This window comes from Phalacrocorax aristotelis, chromosome 2, assembly GCF_949628215.1.
Source record: "Phalacrocorax aristotelis chromosome 2, bGulAri2.1, whole genome shotgun sequence".
NCBI lineage: Eukaryota > Metazoa > Chordata > Aves > Suliformes > Phalacrocoracidae > Phalacrocorax > Phalacrocorax aristotelis.
In genome coordinates this window covers 154,249,852-154,273,361 of record NC_134277.1, presented here as the reverse complement: position 1 = coordinate 154,273,361, position 23,510 = coordinate 154,249,852, and positions in this window count along the sequence as shown.

Below are 23,510 nucleotides of genomic sequence, written 5' to 3'. Positions count from 1 at the left end.
ATAGAATCATAGAAACATTAAGGTTGGAAAAGACCTCTAAGATCACCACGTCCAACCATCAACCCAACACCACCATGTCTCCTAAACTATGCCCTGAAATGCCACACCTACATGTATTTCAAATACCTCCAGGGATGGTGACTCTACCAACCTGCCTGGGAAGACTGTCCCAGTGCCTGACTACCCTTTCAGTAAAGATGTTTTTCCTAATATCTAGTCTAAACCTCCCCTGATGCAGCTTGAAGCTGTTTCCTCTCATTCTATCACTAGTGACCTGGGAGAAGAGACCAACAACCACCTCACTACAACCTCCTTTCAGGCAGCTGTAGAGAGCAATAAGGTCTCCCCTCAGCCTCCTCCAGGCTAAACAACCCCAGCTCCCTCAGCTGCTCCTCATAAGACTTGTTCTCCAGACCCTTCACCAGCTTTGTTGCCCTTCTCTGGACATGCTCCAGCACCTCAGTGTCCTTCTTGTAGTGAGGGGCCCAAAACTGAACACAGTATTCAAGGTGGGACCTCACCAGTGCCGAGTACAGGGGCACGATCACTGCCCTAGTCCTGCTGGCCACACTATTGCTGATACCAGCCAGGATGCTGTTGGCCTTCTTGGCCACCTGGGCACACTGCTGGCTCACGTTCAGCCAGGTGTCAGCCAACACCCCCAAGTCCTTCTCCGCCAGGCAGCTCTCCAGCCACTCTTCCCCAAGCCTGTAGCATTGCATGGGGATGTTGTGACCCAAATGCTGGACCTGACACTTGGCCTTGTTAAACCACGTACATTTTCCTCAGCTGTTACTGTTGTACTTCTAAAGTCACAGGGTATACAGAGATAGCCTGGGTGTGCTATAGTAATAACTGTGAAGGTACAAGCAGCCACAAATATATTGCCATATTTATACAGAATAACTGATATCCATGGCAGACTGCAAAATTTTAAATACAGGTCCCAGTCCTACATACTTCACAATCCAAAGAAGACTCAAGGTGGTATGTGATGACAGCAGACAATGGTGTACAACAGGGATGAAGGAGAGAAGCATTACAGGAGATAAAAAACAGATTTGTTTTGTAAGGTTTCAGCTGTCTTGTTAGCTACTGTTCTAATCTCCTCTTTTATTCCACGGATTTATTTTGGAACAATTAGTTTTGCTCATCACACAGGTATAATTTAATGGTAATAGGAACAACTGAGTACAGAATGATAAGTTTTTCCAGTTCTGTTTCATTTTGGAAATAATATTTTCCAGGTGTCTGCATACAACTTTCTGTTTTGAAATGTGGTAGACAAATTGATGTTTCTTGAAACCTGAGTATTGATGTGTAAAAGCTGTGTTCTTAGGGGGAATTTTAAAATCTGATCCAAACATTTCACATGGGAGTTTGGTCAGGGTTTCTGCAGAGGCTGAAGCCAAATTAGAATTTGATTTGTAAAGAAATATCTTTCTGTATGAAGTGGAAATTCCTGCCCCCACCCCACACTCCCAAGTTTTCCTTTAGTGTAGCAAAATTGAAAAAATTAAAAATACCTTTTCTTTTTTTCCAAAAAGAAAAACTGGGAGGGGAGAAAAGGAAAAAAAAAAGCTAAGAAAACTCCAGTATTTTTGAAACATTCACTTGTAACTAAAAGAAATAAGTTAATGTGTAAGTATATTCCACATAAGCATTTCCTCAGAATAACTACTTTTGGAGCTGACCAGAAAAGTGGGTATCTCATACAGACTACAAACAGTAGCAATGACCTGATATGAATGAAGTTGAATAAAGACTATCCTGTCAAAGTTCATAAAAATTAAAAAGCGTTCTCAAAAAGTTGGATACCTTTTAGTAAAGTGAGAAATCTTATATCTTCCAATTATCTTTTGACAAAAGGAGGCAGCCAGGATCTTTTCTTTCAATGCTTTCCAGAAAAAAAAAATATATACTTTTGGCCCAAGTTTAGGCAAAGGGATTTGTACCGAAAAGGAACTGAGAGAAGCTGTAGATAACTGGCCATAAATCTGAGTTAAAACAAAAGATATCTGGCTATCGATTATATCATTATACCACTGCACTTGCTGACGGAAGTTGAAAATCTCAACAAGTACAAAATAATGATTTCTATGATCAAAAGTGAAGGAACAGAAAGACAGAAAGGATCCAAATACATACACTGTCCACACACATCCTGTAAAGAAATAGCAGCAGAACTATGTGCTGAAACAGTGGTGTTCAGTCAATGAGTGGCATCCTGCCAAGCACAAACTTTCAACGGAATTTTCCTTTAATAGAGATGAAAATGGAGTACACTGGTGGCTTCTGTGCAGCAGCTGCCATGGGGATCCCCTGAGGGCAGGCCATGAGGAAAGGCCTCAGAAGGCAAGGTGGTACATGCTGTCCTTCACTGTCTGCATTGATGGGGGAACTCCTGCCGAAGCAGTGTGTGACTGTGCCAGAGAGGTGGCAAAGACAGTTCACCTCCTCCCTTGGGTGTTCATAAAGTGTCAAGAGCTAAGAAAATATTGGCTTAGACCAACAATCCCATTTGCTTTGCAAGAGTCCTGCATGATTTTTCCAGAGGAACATTCGAAGCACCAAACGCAAATACACATATGTTCTGGTCAGTTTTGAGTTTGGTAAGATATCTCCTGCTTTCACATCTCATGCCCATATTTCTGTCAGCTGAGGGAATGTATTTCAGATATCACAATTTGGCCCTTCACAACTAGAGGAAGAGAAGAAAAGGCCGTTTTATTCCCACCTCATTGCCTGCAGAAGGGGAATTCACCTGGTGCACGTGGAAAGGTATATTCTGGATCTTCTTGGTAGTTTGGAGGAGACCTACGTTAATAACTTGGGTTTTTTTCTGCACAGGAAAAAGATACAAAAACATGAGTGCAGTGAATTAAACAAGCAGCTGTTTGTGCTCCAGTTCTGAAGGCACCTCCCAGTCCATTGCTCATTGTTTCTGGCCCACTTTTTATCTGTTGTTATCACCTCTTCACCGCCACAAGGGAATCATTGCAGTCAGCTTCCACAACCCGTACTTTCCATATTCCTCTCACAGCTTCAGCTAAAGCCAATTCCTAATAGCTTGCACAGAAACCTAATACTTTTTCCTCTGCTGAAATGATCCTTCAACGAAGCTACTAGATCTGGAGGTCTAAAACAGAAATTAAAGAACCACCCCCCAAGAGGCAAGTCCAGAAATGATGATGACAAAAACAGAGTGGATGAGAAGTCTCAAAATTAGTGATATGATCTGCTCACAGATTGCAGATATCCACAATATGTTTTGATTTTTTGCGTGTGTGAGTAGCACACAACACAGTGCGTTATTCCAGGGGAATATTGTACACATCTGTTGCATGCTGCAGGAGTAAGTTACAGGCCTTCTAAACATAATGCGATTTTTCCACAAATAATAGTCCTCCTGGTCTCCTAAAGGCACCCCCCACTTTTGTTGCCAGCCACCACCTCACTAAAAAGTTGTTCCCTTAGCCGCAGGATGGTTTTTAAGGGTACAGTCCCCTTCCAGTTCAATGTAATTATCTCAGCAGGTCTGAGTTTAATTCAGCAGATCTGCTCTCTTTCAAGGGTAATGAAAAAGTTAACCACTGACCAACCACTTTTCATAAGGCAGACTACTTGCTTAGGAAAAGCCTGTAAACATGCATGTTTGCATGCACAAGGATCTGATACCTCCTTCAGCACAAGGCTCTTTCAAAGACAGGGCAGAAGTTTGTAAATACTCAAAGTCAGTGTAAGACCTTGCAGAAGAAGTCTTTTATGTCTTTTATGCATGTTCAGGTCTTTTTTTTTCTTCTTTTTATCTTTTTTTTTTTTTTTTTTTTTGTGAAAAACCACACACACGAGTGTTTGCTCTTTCCCTGCTTCAGGATAAAGTTTCCGCAGCCTGGTCACCAGTAACATAAGGCTTCCTGCCTATGAGGTTAGGAATGCAAATCTCCATTTGAGGTTTATACCATTCACACATTAATCTGCAAATGCTCCGTTGCAGACCTGGCATTGTCTCTGACAGAAGGAAGAAACATGCCTTTGGACAGAACATGTTTTCTTCCATACATGTTTCTATATACATTGCTTTGCTTGCAGATGAAAAAATAATTGGGAGAACATAAATTCAGTATCTGGAACGTTTCAAGGGCTATTGCTGTAAATTAACCAAAAATCGGTCTCAGCTATCTGAAAGTTAGGTCTGAAATGAGTGCCTATGTCACCTTTCTAGCCAGCAGCCAGCCTCTAGAGGGAGGCCGTCTGCCAAACTTAGGTGCCTAAAATCATGTACATTAGGGCTCATCCTAGACTTCCAGTTTAATTTTAGTCCAGCCCAGAGAGTTCATACATTTTAAGATCCAGTTAAAATCAGAACCTATCCACTCCTTGCTTGCCTTGCTGTAAAAGACCATCTTCCAAAAGCATCATCTTCCATTTAAGCCACCATTAAAACCCACCAGATTCTCCAAAGACTTAATTAACATAAGCTTTAAAAGAAAAGAAAAAAATATTTTTTCTTTTCTAAAAAAGAATACCTTTTTTCTTTTTTTTCTATTTTTTCTATTTTTTCTTTTCAAAAAGAAAATATCTTTTCTGAGGGACAGTGAGAACTTGTAAACACTAAACATTTCTGTAATTTCATTCTTGAAGTTACATGCCTTAAAGAAAAGAATCAGAATCTTCTTAATGGTCTAGTCCCATGAATAATTCATGACAAGAAACTTGTCTGAGCCCAAACTACTGTTATCAACACACCCAAACTTTGGCTGGTTTTGCAGTCCAACTGGTCTCAATACCTGTTTTTTTCCCAATTCCAGTGGAATAAATCCAAATTTCCTTTTCTAAAAGGTTCCAGGTTAAATTCTGAGGTTTAGCCTGCCTTTATACTTCTAAGGGCTGTGGCAGAGTGAAAAATACCAGAATACAAATCAGATTTCTTTAAGGAGAGACACAATGTAACCAAATGTTTAAAAGAATTGATACCTGAGCCAGCAACGTCAGCTTTACTTAGCACCTGAAAATCAGGTTCCTCCAAACTAGCCATCATACTGCTTTAGTCCATCTCTGGGTGAAGCCTGCAGAGAGGCAGAAAAAGCGATAAATACGCATTTCTGAAATCAAGACAGTCGTCTACGTTTGGCCGGGAAAGTTCTGGTGCTCATCAGTGCTGGCACTCTGCTTTTGAGGTACTATTCATCTTCCAAAACGAAAGTTTCCAGCGGTTATTAATGAGTCTTGCTCTGAGCAATTGAAGACACCTGTATACGCTGGGAGCTGCAGACAGAGGCAGCCAAGCCAGGCCTTTTTACCTAGAAAGATTTTCATTAGAAATTGAACTATTCTTGGACGCATTTACTTGCTTTGACTAAACAGCCATATTGTGCAATTTCCCTTTCCAGCTGCAGCTTCCGTGCACAGCCTGTTATCAGAGAAGTGCCTACGCAATCCATATTACCACATATTCAGAGGAGATTTCAGTGGCACATATGCACAAAAAGTAACCAAAGTATGAGCTGAAGTGGTTGGGCTGTCATGTGAACATTAATATTTAAAAAGTGTTTCTCTTTACACAGTCACTTGTAAGGATCGTAAGGGTTCTCTTAGAAGAGCATAATTATTTTTAATAGCTCTTTTCAGAGAATAGTTGGGTTATATGTATGAGCTCTGGGAGCATAACAAGTACTAGGCATGTGTTCATTTCTTAAACTTTTATACTTGGTTTGGAAGAACCAGTAGAATATCAACACATAAACTTCCTTGTACTCTTCCTTGAGAGAGTTTCATTTTCTTTTTTTCCAGGCTAATGAACATCTACACGTGTTCCGACACTTTTTGTTATGACAGGTTATTTGTTGAGATCCAGGCAAAGATGAAATGTTTACGCATTTGAGGCCAGTACCTGCAGTTCTGATAACCATAATAATTATTATAAGGCTTAACAAAACCTCTACTTCAGGGCATAAATTAAGTGGCTCAGTAAAACTGTCTCTTAATTCATTGAGAATATTTCCAGTGGCTTCAGATGCAGTTGTTTAAGTCCCAGCCTGGTAAACACTTTCTCTTCCCCAAACTAAATTATTGCTTGCCTGGAGAGGAACTTTACTAGAAGATAATGTTCCTTCATTTACAGTTACTACTGCTGATTACCTGGTATTTGTCACTGTTGAAGACAGGCTTTTGAGCTAGATGAAACAATGGCTTTATTCAATAAAATATTTTTTCTAAGAAAGAAAAGATTTTGTCTAAGGTAACTAGTTTAATACATCATTAAGTAATGCTATTTTCTACTTCATGTGTTAGCTTTGTTGATAAAATATTGATTCCTCATATATTAAGAAGTAATAATGACTATTCAAGACATTGTGATAGTTTTGGGGGTCTGTTTCAAAATAATTTAAAATTTCTGTGATTATAGCATATGTTAATAATCCAAGCACTGCAAATGTGTTTCCTGCCAAAGCAGGAAGACAGTGCTTCTGTGCTCCATATCAGATCAGACCTTACCAGAGCATGGGAGGCAGGACCCAGGCCACCAGCCCCAGGCAGCTCATGTTTGTTATCAATTTCCACATAGTCCTGTTATACCAAAACTAAGATGCAGCAGGAAATGTTAACAAGGGATGTCTGCCTGGTTTTTTACTCTATATTCAAGACAACAAATCATCTTCTTTGCCACTTTAGAATCTGAATTCTTGATCAGTTTAAAGAGACATTTAATTTCATATGGGCCTATAGTACATTATTTAAAAAACAAAACAAAACAAACCACAAAACCAAAAACAGAAAATGAAAGTTACAGATAAAACTTTTCACATTACTTAACATTCATGTTCAACTGCCCACTAAAAATAAGTTAACCATCATGTTACAATATCCACAGAATGACAGAGAGTACCCCTGGAGGAGACACAGAGCTGTCACCAGAGGTTGCCCTTCTGTCCTAAGCAGATCTACAATATCTCAAGCCCTCCAGAGAGAGTAGTTTTAGCCACTGGTGGTTGACCAATTGTTTTTTTTCTGGGTTATTTTAAGTAGAATGCAAAATGACATGAGCAGCATACATTGTAAGAAGCAAGTTATGTTTAAAAATATTTTTCTCCATAATATAAGACAGAATAGCAAAATAAATTGAGGTTTTATAGTGGCAGTATTTGCAGGCACGTCAGAAGCCAAAATAATCCATCTGGGTGAATGCTATTGTAAAAGCAGAGTGTCTTCTGAAATTGCAATCTATGTAATTCTGCAGCTTCTACCACAACAATATGTGAACACCTCCTAAAGTAGTTTTACAGAGAGGTGGAAAAGTGCAGTCTTCATTCCTTAGATGGGAAATTGCAGGACAAAGAGAAAGAGCCACTTTCTGAGAGTGCTACCAAGATGATAATCCTTTTTTAAATGTACACAATTTTAGGGCAGTCACCTGAACACTTCCAAAAATACAGTGTGTGTCACCTGGTCCAGGAACCATATCAGTACAATACAAATATTTTCATTCTTGACCCTTTACCTTAGAAATTGTCTTTGTGAGGTGAATCTAAACCACACCATATTAACATTTCCTAACTGTATTACATTGAGTGGCTGATTCAACACGACATTTTCAAATTATAAAATTGCCCATCATGTTTATGATCCTAGATTATTGTATTTGTAGCCAAAACAAGTAGGATTTCTATCAGCATTTATACCTTACGAAGCTCATGCCTGAACAGGATTAGCAGGAACCATGCATGTTCTTTGGAAGTGCTGTTATGGGTAGCCTTCATTAATACAGGCTCCTCTCCCACCAGAATGGTTTCATCTCTCTCCAGCCAAGTGGGGTATTGGGTACTTAAGAATGGGTATTTATAAAAAATTCAAATACCTTAAATATTAAAAATATGCATATTATTAAGAATACAAAAATTACAACAATTTCTGATATCCTAAATATTAAGAATATTTTATAGGAAATCCTTTAATATCTAAATTGCAGTTCTGCTAAATTATGCAAATGCACTGGGGACATTGGCCTCTGCATTTAAGTGCTTTAGACAGTTTTAGGAGAAAACTCTCCAAATAATTATGCATGACATGAACATCTCTCAGTGCCTGACAGATATTCATGGTGCTGCTGCCCAGGCCAGGGTCAGACCCAGAGTGAAGTGTCCACTTACACAAATTCTGAATTTGGTCCCAAGACTCTCTCAAGCACACTTTAAAAATTTATACAGTGGTTTAGTAAAACAAAATCAACCAAAAGAAATACCCCAACCCTATGACTAATCAAATCAAATAGAAGTTCATGTAGAAGAATTACTTTCAGATTTAAAGAGAATGCAGGCAGACAACAATCCAGACTTTTTAGCCTGAAGGCAGGGGTTTATTTATCCACTGCATTTTAATGACAGTTTCAGCAAAAAGCTAAGAAAATTATTGTTTTTCAGCCCTACTTCTCTAGTACTTTGCAAAATTAGTATAGGTTTTAGAAATCCCTTAAGAAAAAATAGCATGCCACAGCCACAGTAATAGCCAATTTAACAGACTCTCAGTTAGTCTGGTTACTGTCAGTTTACCACTTGGAAAAACAGTCATCTAATATTAACTACAAATCACTCTCAAATCTTTGCAGGGTGTAAGTGCAAACACATTTATAGTCCATGCTCTCTAATAACTGATTTTACAGTCGGAGAAGACAGAGCCAAGGAAGTACCCTATGTCCCTATTCTCAAAGAGGCAATAAACTGCACCACAGCAGAACAACTATATAAACAGATCTTTTTCTGTATTGATCCTCGCCTGTGAGGCGAGCCATAGAGTCTATGAAGATACTTTTGTAAAACAAATGGCTCAACTGGTTTGCAGGAGGGAAATCTATTGTGCTGTTCTATTTCTGTTGCACTTTATGTGGTAAAAGTTGAATTTTGTTTCAGTTTTGTACAATGGCATAAACCCTCATCAGCCTTCTGCAGAAGAAAACCCAGTGATTTGGGTGTTTTAAAGATCTAGCAGTGTACATAGAGAACCACCCATGCAAGAAAGTTGTTTCCTGAAAGACCTGAATTGAGCAGCAAACGTATTCAAGGGTAGGAGCTACTTTAGCACCCACTGATCTAACCATAGAAAGTGCATGTATTCCAAGAGTCCCTGAGCATCTTTCTAGAGGGAAACCCTTGTTTTTATATACACTATTCTAATTTCCAAGCAGTGGTGTTACAATCTGTGGCTGATGTCATGAGGAAAGAAAACTAAATTTTTTTTTTGACCAGATGAAAGCAAAATTTATTTGTTTTAATATAATGTAGACTCTCTCCATCATCCTAAAATAACTAGATAAGCTACCCAAATGTCTGAAATACAGCTACAATATTTTCTTACTATAGACAATATCTGCTGATTGACCCTTTCCCTCCTCCTTCCAGGTTGCCTATTGTAACTCAACAGTTTGGAATAATTAAAGTGTGGTTTCATCTCTCTTAGCCAGTAGGATTTCTTCCTAGCTGTTTTAGGTACTAAGAAGACCTGGAAACACCACTATAAAGAAATGGAGATGGAGATAACAAACTGGAAGCGGTGGGGAGCTCCTCAGGTCACTGAAAAGGAAAGTCTGAAAATCCTAACAGGGTGTGCGGAGAAAGCACAGTGCAGGGAAGATTCAGAGATACCAAATACAGGTATTAAAAGCTATCTTAGCTTTAGCTGCTTTAGAACGGCATTTTCCTCTGACAGGAATAGCTAATGCAGCCCAGTTAGTTCAGCCCAAGCTCAGGTGTCTTTGCATATACAAATTATATTTTGCCACACAGCTAAAGCTACAAATGGCCTGAAGCTGGATGTTGAACCAGGATTCACCATCCTGGCTGAATGATGTTTTTCAAAGTGATAAAATGACAGTAACCAGTCTAACTGTGAGACTGTATCTGCCTCCTTTTCCCCTTTTAAATTGGCTTCTCTGATCAGTAGAGCAAAGATACAAGAGGAAATTAATTGGCTGCAAATAAATGTCCTTCATGGTATTTAAGTTCTTTCCCAGATCATACTCTGCGTGGGTATGAAGATAAGCCAAACATAAATCGTAGCAGAGAGTTTTGGAAGCACAATTTTTAAGAGAAGGGAAACATTACCTTTTTTCACCTTGTTTGCTTAAAATCAAGGTTCTCAGCTTAGTTTAGGAGTCTTAAGACATATTTTTCAAAATATTATCATTTACACTCACAGATCTCAAATTAGAAATAACATTTATCTTTATTGGGAGCTGAAAATACTGAGCACTCTCAAAAAATCTTACTTACAGTAAAGTAGTTGGTTTGATATTGCTGTATTCATTCCTTACTTGTTAGGCTTTGAAATTGTTGTGCTTGGCTCAAGGTTTATTTTGGCAAGCTATCCAAACTCAGAATAAAATTATCAAAAGCCAAGACAAAAAAGAAAGAAAAAAATGTCCCTTGTTTTCCCCAAGTTTCTGTGAAATTGACAGTAAAAACAATTACTTACATGAATTAAATTGTTAGAGATGATTAAAAATATCAGTAATGCACTGTAATCCTCTTTTGAAGCTAGATTAGGGATGGCAGCTGAGACACAGACACTGTTTCTTTTACCTGTGCTTGTAATGAGCTGATACGGAAGAGTTTCAAGAAATGTTTTGATGATTCTTTGCTTAGAGTAAACATGGAGTTAAACATAGGAATTTGTGTACTTTGTATAATCACTGATTTGAGCAATTATTGAAGGAGTTGCTAAAATGTCTACAGGTAACACTTAAAGTGGTCAGAGATTGTTGAAATTCAGATGGAAGTTGTAGCAGAGGTCTTATAAATATGCAGAGTCACTAGCTAACCCAAAACAACATTGCATATTTAGACACACATGGATCCTCGGTGACTGGAAAGGAGTGCTTTTCCTGTAGTTTCTCAAGCAATAATTTATTTGGAGACATTTCTTCCAAAGCAGTCTACAATGACTTTGTTGTTAATTCCTCTTTCCTGTTTATGAAAAGTGAAGGATGAAATGGGATAATAAAGGCAGAAAAGCAGCACATATGTGATGAAATATCTGTTCTGTAGTTTGCCATTGCTATGGGAAGAAGCAAAGCTCCTACCTTTGGCAAGGGAAATACCAAACACAGCACGTAACTTTCATTTCAAGGTTTTCGTAGATATGAGGAATGCAGGGAGTTCTCTGATGTATTTATTATACAGGTGATGAGGTTTATTCCACTCTGCATTTGCCAGTCCATTTCCCCATAAAGACAGTCCTTCATTAGCTGCAGGATGAGTCTCCAGCTCTGACCATCATGAGGGGATCTGTGGAGACCCTGGCTGCATCTTTGGTCAGGCTGCAGAAACAGTTTCAAGTAAACCATCACGCTGGAAAGTCTCTTCCAAGTTCTGTTTTGTGACTGCTACATAGAGAAGACTATAGATCTTGCTGAAACATCACGGCTGTTTTTGACCAAGGTGGGGCAGTATCCTTGAGGTAAGCCATGCCACCTTGGTCAAAAATGGCAGCCATGGCATCTGCCAACACATTTTCTGAAATGTGTTCAGAAAGAAATATAAAATAGTCTAAAGAGACCATAAAGTTAGTCCCGAAGCCTAGACTTCATGGGCCATGCAATAATGACTGCATTCAAAGGGTGTTGAAAGAACATAAAATAGGCAGATATAGACACATTTGTAGTGTGAATGACACCACAGGTGTAGAGACCTCAGAAATGTGGACAGAAAACTAAGCCTATAAATGTGAATGTTCTCTGTGGTTTGTTTTCTTGGCACATCTTCTAGAATTTACTTCTTTTAATGTTTATTACTTAACACATTGCAGATAATTCATCAGCATCAGCTATTTCTCCCCTTAAGAGGCCCTGCCATATGAATATGTTTGAAGTCAATAAAAAGCAATCTCTCTAGAAAAGAGAAAAACCAGTTTCTTGCTCATAAGGAACAAAATTGTTTTTCACATTCCAAGTAGTCTGTTGTCTGCTGTCAAATTGGCAAGCATGAAGTTGAAATCATGTCTAGATGGATATGTGAGAACTACAGGAGTTTGGAGGTATTTTTAGGGGGAAAAAAAGACCCCCCAAAATTTGAAAGTATCTCAAATAGATGCTGTCAATATCTGCAACAGTTACATTGGGACAAGTGTGAAATAAATATCTGGTTAAGAAATAAGCCCATAGTTTCCCTGCAACATTGTTACATACTACATGGTAGCTGTAGAAAGAGTATATAATGGTTAAAACCACACTGTCTAGAAACTCAAACTAGGAGATATGTTACGTTCAGCTTTTTCTTTAATCATGCCTTATGAGTAGGGACAAGCTCTAGTTAAATTCGTACTGGGAAAAAAAAGGATCTAAAATAAAAACTAAGGGCTAGCCCTTCAAAAATAGCTTCACAGCACCTCTTAAAACAAATGGTTTTTTGTATTTTCACACTATGAATAATGAATCAGCCACATAGGTCAGGACACTGGGCACATGCAGCACAGAAGACTCCAAGACTGACCCAGGGATTCATTTTTTGAGTTGGTATTGGCATGATTTGGCTGGATCATCCGTGGTTTCTACCCAGCTTTACTGGGGGTGCAAGCCCATTTGTCCATTTTGTTCCAGTGTCACTCCTGGGGAGTAGCACCAGAGTTCAGGGTCAAGGAAATACATTGCAAACTCTCCCCAGAGGAAAATATCTGCTCAAGGATAGACTATACAGTAATTATTTCAGTTCCTCTCTCTCTCTGCTGGTCAAAGGTGCTTGCTAGGTGGTCACAGATACATCTATCCTGAATCTAACAGCTCCTCCCATTGCAGCTCTGTTCTAAAGTAACCTAATATTCCACAAAAACCCCTTTTCTTACCTTCCCTCTCAGGTTATGCTTCTCCTAGATCAAGACCCAACCTTTGAGCGGAAGGGGAGTCACCACTGTATTTAGGTATTGAAGATTTATTATAATTTTAGGGATACACAGGTGTAATAAAAGTAGTCCCAATATGAGTGAAAATAATGGGCTCAATTCAGCAAAATATTAAATTTGACATCTGTGAACAGGTGACTATGCTTACACCACCCTCACTTTGGATGAGACCTTTCAGCAAAGCAAGGAATGGAGGCACAGCAGAGCATCTAAATTGGGTCACCCTTGGGTGTCTGGAGTGCATGCATGCATATGTCTGTATTTGTGTTGTGGGGAGGGGAAAAGACTTAAATGAAACACTACCAAGCAATACAAACAGCTAAAACAACCTCAGCAGATCTTGGGTTTGGTGAATTTCACCTCCTTTATCTGAATATATGTATACAGCAATTAATTTTCTTATTAGTCCTCCAACACATTCATGGGTTTTTTGGCATTTATTATTTCTTGTGTGTACAGGCAAACCTCATAAAGTATGCATTTATAGATGCTGAATAGATGAGTGTTCCTCCACACTATGCAGATTTCCCTCCAATGTTAACAATTGCAGGGAATTAATTACAAAAAAGGTAATAAAGATGTAAAAATGCTTGAGATCATCATCTGAGAACACAGCTCCTCTTCTCTGACAGTCCTCCAGTGACTATACCATACACATACATTATTAGAATAAAAGAGTGAGTTTATTTAATCTGATTCTGCTTGCTTTTATTAATTGCTTTTTCAAAGTACTTGACAGTAGTGAGGAAACCACAGGCTGCCATGAATTACTTTTATTTTCATCTACATGGATCCAAATGAATAAAAAAAGAAATTTGCTGTATTTACTTTTCCAGCCATCTTTTCCTTCCTACTCTTCAGAGGCTAATGTCAAAGTTTACCCCATTTCTGAGAACATCCTTGAAAAGGCATCAGCACTAGTAATGGCAATCAACTGTTGCTGAACTGTCAAAATATTCTCTGCTGTCACAGGTAGAAATGAAGCTGAGAGTGCTATATGCCTAACAATAATGTTGTCTAAATAAATGTCCATACAGACAGGTTGAAAAGACAAGTGAGAGAGAAGTCTGAAACATTTTAGAAATGTCATCTTTGATAAGCAGGCCCAAGAGCTGGGCTACATTTGAAGTCTACTAAAGGGGCAGTCAATGACATGATCTAGTGATGTTTGCTTTAAACTTAAATAGGAAAAGGACCATCACAAAACATTAACAGCGGGATCTGTCTGATCAAAAATGGATGGCTACATTTGAACTACTCTGCCAAATTCATTTTAGTTAGTAGCAAAGATATCTCATCCTAAAGCAGACACCACAGTAGGTCAGAGGAAATGTTCCCTAAGAGAGTATGGTCACTGTGTGGACTGCACAGGTCCCACCAGAGACAAGCCAGGGGTGGAAAGGTACTTTGTAGGTAGCCAAAATAAAGTGAGATTAATCATGTACTATCGAAAATAAAATGGTGCCTCTTAGTTCATGATTTACGTTAAAAGATTTGTAGAGTTAAAATTTTGGACAAGTATCACAGCTTCTATGAAATCCTGGTCTATGTCTTCCTGAGAAATTCAGCCAGTATTACTAGACAATCTTTAACATATCAAGTGCTTTATATAACTAATTCTTTCTATAAACATCACAATGAGAACTTAAACTCTTGTGCACAAAAAAAACCTACAATACCCTTTGTGATTTCAGTCCAAAAACAATTATTGAAAGATCAAAACAAGTATTTCCTGTGTTTGCCTTTTTCTAATTGAAAAAAGTGTTTCTACTCCAGCCTTGTCAAACCTGGCCTTATTCTCTGTGCAAGCTCTCTTCAGGAAGCGATCCAAAGGACGACTCTCAAAATGTGGCAGTATGGCCATTGACTGTTCCCTACTGGCATCCACATGCAGAAAATTGCAGCATTGCACAGGTCTGATGCGTTGGTAAAGGTTGGCATGCAGGGTTGAGGGAGAAGTAGCAACTGGGTGGGTATATTTTAGATTGTAAAATAAAAGAAATGCTGATACACTCTAGAAATATCAGAAGCTGAAAGAGATCAGTATGATTTAGAAAAGTAAGTTGTTGACTGGCATTTCTGCTGATAAGCCACAACGAGTGGTGCTAGCAATATAGCTGGAACAATATGGATCTCAATTTATACCAAATATCTGCCCTGTTTGTTACACTGAAAGCTATGTCTACATTAAAGACTTTTAAACATATCTGTGTCCTATCTTAAGATTTGCATACTAAAAAGAATTATGAACATGTCTACTTGGTGTCAATATGTGATTTCTATTATTCTAGAGAAAAAAGGTTACATATTGCCTTTAGTGTGTGTCATTTATTCCTTACAAAGAATTAGAGCAAAGTAGGCCAGCATTAGAAAACATAAAATTTTCTCTTTAAACCCCAGCAAACTCTTCATTCCTTGACATGTGCACCATAAATGGATCAAGTGTAACATGTACCATGTCTCTAATCCCTTGATTTTAATTTCCTACATTCAATTTACAACAAAGAAACATTTTACAACATCACTATCAGGGCTGTTTGTGAAAAGTAGAATGGAGCCACTCATAAAACTAAAACTGAATTTTGCCCACATTTCTATCAAAAATAACACTTCCTTATTACATTGCAGTTAAAATATGTTAACTGATTTGTTCCAAATGAAACCCAATTTGAAAGGCAGAAAATATTCTCAAGAGTGGGGACCACATTTTTCAACAGAGCAGAAGTTGATCTCCTTCAGGGAAGCTGAGCACTCACACCAAAACGATAACAGGAGAGGGGGAAGGGAAAGTTGTTCTCCAGCAATGATAGTGTCCTCAATTCCACATATATGAAAATACAGGCTAATATTCTTTACATCAATGAACAGTGTCAGTAGCACCTACAACTGCTGTCCCCTTCATGTGGTTGCTGATGCTATTACACACTGCCAGCTCTCTGCAGCTCTCGTTCAGGGTCCAGTTTCCCAGGCAGTCCATTGCCATCATTACTGACCTGGGGCCATTACCTGATCTCTTGCTCAAAACCTTTCAAGGCAAGACCTTCATCTGTCCACATTTCCTAGCACACAAGCCATGCTACCTGGCCTTATGCACATGCTTTTCCAGACCCTTTATCACCACAGCAAATTGGCAGTAGTTTTTAGTCTGGTTTACATCAAATGTTACCCAAAGCACCCACTTACTTGGGTGAGTAGTTCCCAAACTCTGCTAAACTTTTCAATTATAATGCCAATAGGGCATCTTACATCTCCCCCTTCATAATTATCTGAGAATATATCCTCCAAAAGCACTTAAAACACAGTTAAGGCGGAACAGTTAATAAAGCAGCATGTTTATGTTTTCACAATGCGTTGCTATGGGATGTCACAGAGACTATTATCTAAGCAATCACTCTGTTTACAAGCAGAAGAACAAAATGATTGAGGTCTTTCTCCCAAGTACCCTAACCAGATACAATAAGAAACAACAATATCATTTGTTTGCTTTCAGTACATTAATTTCAGTACAATTAATGTTCAGTACATTAATTACAGTGTTGCTGTATTACATAGACATTAAAGGATTTATCTTTGCTGATATTTACCATTTCAGTTACAACAGTGTGGACTCAGTGAAATTTCTGTCATTAAATTGTCATTTGCTCTGTTACAGAAACTTATTTAAAGCCAATTAAAGTTTTGAACACTTCTTTTTCAAATGCAGGTGGTTTCAAAAAGATATATTGATTTGCAACCTGAAACACGATGACCTGATGTCAGTATTCAGGCACTTTGCATTCGAAAGAACTTTCTTTTGTGTTTAGGGACCTTGTGATGTTATGCCAAGCCATGGACCAAACACCAGATTTAAGATTTTAAAAAATAATAATGCATTGATTAATTTGGCAATTTTAACACATTTAAACACACTATCTGCAGTCCATAGTGCAACAATAACCTTCTGATCTTTTGGGCTAATTTCTGAAGGCAAAGGTTTTAGCTACAGTTGAGAAAAATAGAGAACACAGTTCAGACGGATTGATGAAGTTATTGTTTTGTACAGATGAAAAATCTATGCAGATCTTCACTACATGCCAAAATATCAATTAGTGATTTTCCTTTTCACTGGCTCCTCTTTTCCTTCCCTTCATTGTACATAATACTTTCCCATGTTCTCACCAGGTTTTTATCCTAGCAGAGCAAAAGAGGGTGGAGCACCCTCCACAAGGAAACATTCAAGCTGTAAATTACTTGTACAACTCTCTAGCCAGCTGGTAGCGTATAAACATCCAAGGTCATATTCAGTCCATGCATGTATGACCTCGGAGCGTTATCTAAAGCCTTTTCACTGATCCCAGGGGCACTGGGTCCTGAACTAAAGCAAGTGTAATATCTGTATGTAAACCTCTCCCATCCACACTTTGGCCAGATTTGATTCATTAAGGTACAGGCCTTCCTGAGTCTAACCCAAAAATCTGCAAGCCAAGTGAAGAAACAGTATAATTAAATATGCTTCATGCAAAGTTGGTTAAGTAATTTTCCCTTGGATCTTCAGGAGGGAAAAATCAAGAGCTGTGTTTGCTGACTGACTTGCATTGCGTACTTTACAAAGAAAACCTCTAACAGACTCGTCATTTTATAGAAGAATGGATAATACTGACCAACAAGGCTGCTCTCTTGAGAAAGGAGCACTGACTAAATGAATCTTTTCTTACACCATGGAGGTGCAGGGTAGACAGGGAACACATGAGATCTTTAACCTTCCCTCCTGGACAATCACTGAAAAAAAGGCATTAGGGACCTCAGTTTGTAATAAACAACTCCTCCATATTACACTGCATCTAACAATACAACACATACACTGTTGCTGCTGCTGCACTGAAATGTCATTATTGGTTACAAGCCCAAATCCCTCTGTGGGACCTGACCATCTGGTATGGAGAACAGGACACAGTTTGATGCACAGTGTTATCTACAGACAGGAAAGAAAAAACAGTAACAGCAGAATGAGGTGGTGCCTAAAACATGAAATTCCTAAAGAGGGGGAATGTGCCAACTTCTTCTCTTATTTCATCCCCTTATAACTGTGGAGGAGAGATTCCTGCCCAGATCCTCAAAAGGAGCCTGTGACATCTTTCAGTGTTCGTACCCAAGTAATGTGGGTGTATCCATATGTCTAAGTTTTTCAGTTCCCAGGCTATTATCCAAATCCTTTGATGTGCACTGGCATTTTCAGAGGGTACATTATCTTCCAGACCTACTATAAACCCATGAATCCAAGTGAGGTTAAAAATAAACTAAATAAGTTTCAAGGAAAATTGAAAAATACTTCATTCGGATCTCGGGGCGGGGGGGTGGGGAGGGGAGCTGGGGGGTTGTAATGAATCAGCTGAGTTTGCTGAGTTGTTTTCTGTAGCTTAAATTGTGCATTTTAAGTGAATTGGAACAGCCATCTTTAACAAACTGGTAGCTTTTTATAGACAAATAGGCAATATTAGAATAATGTTAGAATAATGGCAAATAAAGTAGCTCTCTTGGAAGAAGAAATGTTGACTTAAAGCAGTCTCTTCATATAAGGATCAAATGATCAGATTTCCTTGATCAGTTTTTCAAGTATATCTCTGTACAGTGTTTTCAGCTCAGCTAAAGCCAAGACTGCAAAACCAGAGAATTGTTATCCAGTGCAAAGCCAAGATAAAGGGATATGGAAATGTATCCACATTTTTTTTATTATAATGAGGTTGAAAATGTCAAATATGATGAAGTTTAACCATCATTAACTTGTATCATGGAACTCTGAGATAAAATGGACAGCTGATCCGTGTGGAATAAACCAACATTTTCTCCCTCATTTTTGTTTCATTGAGTTTGAATCAATTCTGCTTTGTTCTTGGTCCATAGCCAACTAGAACACTGACTTTAGCTGATTTGGGGGTTTTGCTTCATTATTCTAATTGGACAGTAGCATTTCAGAGTTCTTTGCTTAGCTATATTGCTATACGTATAACCCATTACAGGCTCTGCACCAGCAAATTATTGCATAGGCCTTCTCTATAAAGGGTGAAAACATTTTATGAGCCTTCCATAAGCTCTCTACTAGAAAACAACATTTATTGGCATGCTTTAGGCATGATATGCACAGCTTTTGAAATGTTTTTCCACTCTCTCTTTCAGATTTTCCCTTTCTAGTCCTGTCTTTTCACCAAAGGAAAATGGCGAGAAAGCGCTTGGAGGTCCCTACTGCCTGGGGAGCTCCAGCAAGCCCTGTGGGACTCCAGTGTCTCTCCAGCCCCAGGAAAGCCTCACAAGGCATAAACACACATCCCGTATCCCTCTAGCAGTGCCACATGATTTATTCACAGAGTCTGTGATTTTTGGAGCTGATAGAAACAACAGTGAAGTATTGCTCACGTTGGAGTATGCACTTTATTTGTACAGGCTTTAACATAGGGAAAAGAGTCCTTGCTTCATCACTATTGTGCTTAACTTCACATATTTTTCATCATTCTATTTTTTCTTCACATTCATTCATTTAACGATGTTATTAAAATAGGGCTACAGGCCAAGGAATATTATTTCAGATATAAAAGGTGCAGAAAAATAAGGCAACAGTGCTCAGTGAACACTTTCCTACCTGAATGTTGTAATTGAATTGAATAGCAGACAATAGAGAAGAAAAGCACATTTATTATCTCTGCATTACTCCACTGCATACTTCAGAGTCTCCAAATTTAGCCATCTCAAGTCTGTCACCTGCATGATATTCAGCGTTTGTTCAATTATGTCAGCTCTTTTCCATCTCTACTTTTTAATCTCATAAACAGACGAATGCTGCAGACAAAAACGACGCCTCATAGTTTAAAATCAGCTCAAGATCAAAAGAGACTATTGATTTATCAATGGCAGAAGTCAACAATCAGAAAAATGTGCACTCCGAATCAACAGAGAAATCACAATACTACATTTTTACCACCAGTTGTTAGCAAACACCTATATATTGCTAGCTACTTCTCTCACTAGCTGTAACTAATCACAGAATCATTAAGGTTGGAAAAGACCTCTAGGGTCATCAAGTCCAGCTGCCAACGCAACACCACCATGTCTCCTAAGCCATGCCCTCAAGTGCCACATCTACATGTTTTTTGAACACCACCACGGATGGCGACTCCACAACCTCTCTGGCAGCCTGTTCCAGTGCCTGACCACTCTTTCAGTAAAGACATTTTTCCTAATATCTAATCCAAACCTCCCCTGGTGCAACTGGAGGCCATTTCCTCCCATCTTATCACTGGTAACTTGTGAGAAGAGATCAACACCCACCTCGCTACAGCCTCCTTTCAGGCAGCTGTAGAGAGTGATAAGGTCTCACCTCAGCCTCCTTTTCTCCAGGCTAAACAGCCCCAGCTCCCTCAGCTGCTCCTCATAAGACCTGCTCTCCAGACCCTTGCCCAGCTTCGTTGCCCTTCTCTGGACATGCTCCAGCACCTCAGTGTCCTTCTTGTAGTGAGGGGCTCAAAACTGAACACAGTACTTGAGGTGTGGCCTCACCAGTGCCGAGTACAGGGGCACGATCACCTCCCTGCTCCTGCTGACCACACTATTGCTGATACCAGCCAGGATGCCATTGGCCTTCTTGGCCACCTGAGCACACTGCTGGCTCATGTTCAGTTGCCTATCAACTAACACCCTCAGGTCCTTTTCCTCCAGGCAGCTCTCCAGCCACTCTTCCCCAAGTCTGTAGCGTTGCATGGGGATGTTGTGATCAAAGTGCAAGACCCAGCACTTGGCCTTGTTAAACCTCATACAATTGATGTTAGCCCATGGATAGAGCCTGTCCAGGTCCCCCTGCAGAGCCTTCCTTACCATTGAGCAGATTGACACTCCCGCCCAGTTTGGTGTCATTTGCAAACTTACTGAGGGCACACTTAATCCTCTCATCTGGATCATTGATAAAGATATTAAACAAGTCTGGCCCCAAAACTGAGCCCTGGGGAGCCCCACTTGTGACTGGCCTCCAACTGGATTTAGGTCCATTCACCACAAGTCTCTGGGCTCAGCCATCCAGCCAGTTTTTTACCCGGCAAAGAGTACCCCTGTCTAAACCATGAGCCACCAGCTTCTCTAGAAGGATGCTGTGGGAGACAGTATCAAAGGCTTTCCTAAAATCCAAGTAGACAACGTCCACAGCCTTTCCCTCATCCAGTAGGCAGGGTACCTGGTCATGGAAGGAGATCAGGTTGGTCAGGTAGGACCTGCCTTTCATGAAGCCATGCTGGCTGGGCCTGATCCCCTGCTTGTCCTGCACTTGCCTGGTGAGCGCACTCAAGATGAACTGCTTCATAACCTTCGCCGGTACTGAGGTCAGGCTGACTGGCCTGTGGGTCCTCAGAGCCTCCATCTGGCCCTTCTTGTAGATGGGCAGCATCTACAAGGTGGCAATAGCAACATGGATGCACACTCACTTGCATGCACACCCCCACTCTGGCTAGGTGCACCCCTCCAGCTGGATGTGTGGGTGCTTTTGCTCTGTGTACACCACACTGATCCCACAACCTGGCAGGAGAGCCCCAGGAGGTCATGCGTGTGGGTCCCCACATGCGACCCCAACCCATTACCCCACCAGCTGGGTGTAGACTCTCTGCAGTGTCCCACAGGAGGACACTGGGTGTGGCAGAGGCAACGCCATGACACCTGTAGGGCAACCCATAGCAGTATCAAACCGCATGTCAAACCAACTGCTGCTGTGGTTTCTTCTGAGTACTCTCTCCACATAACAAATGTTCATCCTTATTTCTTTTTGAGCTGACTTCTCCTTTGTTCTTTTTTTTTTGAAAAAACTTGTATTTTCCTGGTTAATATTTAATCCACCTGACAATCAGCGTCCTCTTGAACATTATCAATTTTGGACAGTATTGGGTGTCCCATTTTTGGTTGTCCCAGTCACCTGTCATTTATACAAGCCCTCCTGCCTTAACATTGTTACCCAGACCATTTTGCCAAGGGCAGACCGTAAGGCCATCCCTACAAGAAGTCCTAACTTCATAAGGTGTATTGTATTACACATATCCTTCCCAGTGCACTACTAAGGCTGAGAATGCTTCTGACATCTTCTAATATAGTCAGAAAGCATTTTCTGTCACTTTTTCCCCAAAATAAGTTCAGCTACCAGAAACTGGTGTGAAAAGAAAATTACAAGGAGATTTAATTCAGCAGATATAGTTTTAGAAGTATATAAAAGTTTCTAACAAGAATAACCATTGGAGAAAATTACTTACTAGTAGTGCATCATCCATCTATTCAGATCAAGACAATCTGCTATACTTAGAAGATACGCCATAGGTCAAACATAAATTATCATACAGGAAATAATGATTTTCCTTGGCCTTTGTTACAGAAGTCAGTTATAAAGGGCGATAAGTACAATTACCGTATGTCTAAATTTTCCAAATATGTGCTATTTTCCACCTAGAATTTAAGTAAAATCCTATTTGGGATTAAAGGATTTGGGCTGTTTTTGTAGAAGTCTCTACTGCACACGTGTGGAAGACTGCATGCATACTGTTCTGATGACCTGTTCATGCCACGTAAAGCCGAAAGACCCTATTGAAGTCTGACTACACAGCCCCAGCTCAGCAGTACTTTTATATACAGCCCTTCCCAGATGTGTGATGTTTACTGTATACGTGCGCATATGCTGTAGGAGGCATATTTCTGACTAGGAAATTCCAGCCAAAGTTTTGGAAAATCGTATCATAACAGCTATTCCCACTTTACAGTAACTGACATTTTTAAATTCAGTCCTACTCTTTAAGGAGAAACCCGCCTGAGACTGCAGAAAGTGCTGCCAGCCATGGCCAAGGGAATACAAGGAGATACTCTGTGAACTGAGTAGAAATTTGAAGGGTGCCATTTATATAAGTGTAAACTAGGGAATAGAGACAACAATGAACAGGTTAAAATAAAAACCCAAACCGCCTTCCTTTCCAATCCCTTGCTCAGCAGGCCACACTGCTCTTAATCTGCTTATTGATGAATCTTTAACCTGGCTTCATTTCCTCCTAGCTGGCCTCAATCAGGAGAGTGTAGAACTCTGAAAAATAGGTGAGGGTACTTAGACAACTCTGTTTCTCCAGAATAAGTAGACATAGCTGTCTGACTGGGGCTTTTTGTTTGCTTTTTGTGTTTTCTTTTTTTATATTTTCAAGTTCTTCATTCCAGCTGTGCCTGCAAGTGGAGGGGACAGTTTAGTCCCATTTAAGCCAAGTTCATGTGTGGTATCCACTCCTACTTTCTCTTCTCAAAATGGTAATATGACCAAGGGACATCCAATCAGTAGGAAAATGATCTTCAGGGATGCTTGAGTGAGGATCCATCAAAGTAAATAGCCAACACAGCTGGAAAAAATAGGAGAGAGCAAGACCTCACTGAAAGCCAGATGTTCAATACACATTTTCCTTCCTACTTTTTATTATAATTTTTTTAACAATGACAGAAAAGTATGCTACTTTTTTCTTAAAATACAGGCTGGAGAGAAGACTGCTTACGAGTTTAAGTTAATGTGTTTTATTGTTCTAATTACTTTGAAATTAGTTTAGACATAAAATATTCTTGACTGAGATAAAACATATGCTTCTTGGCCCAGC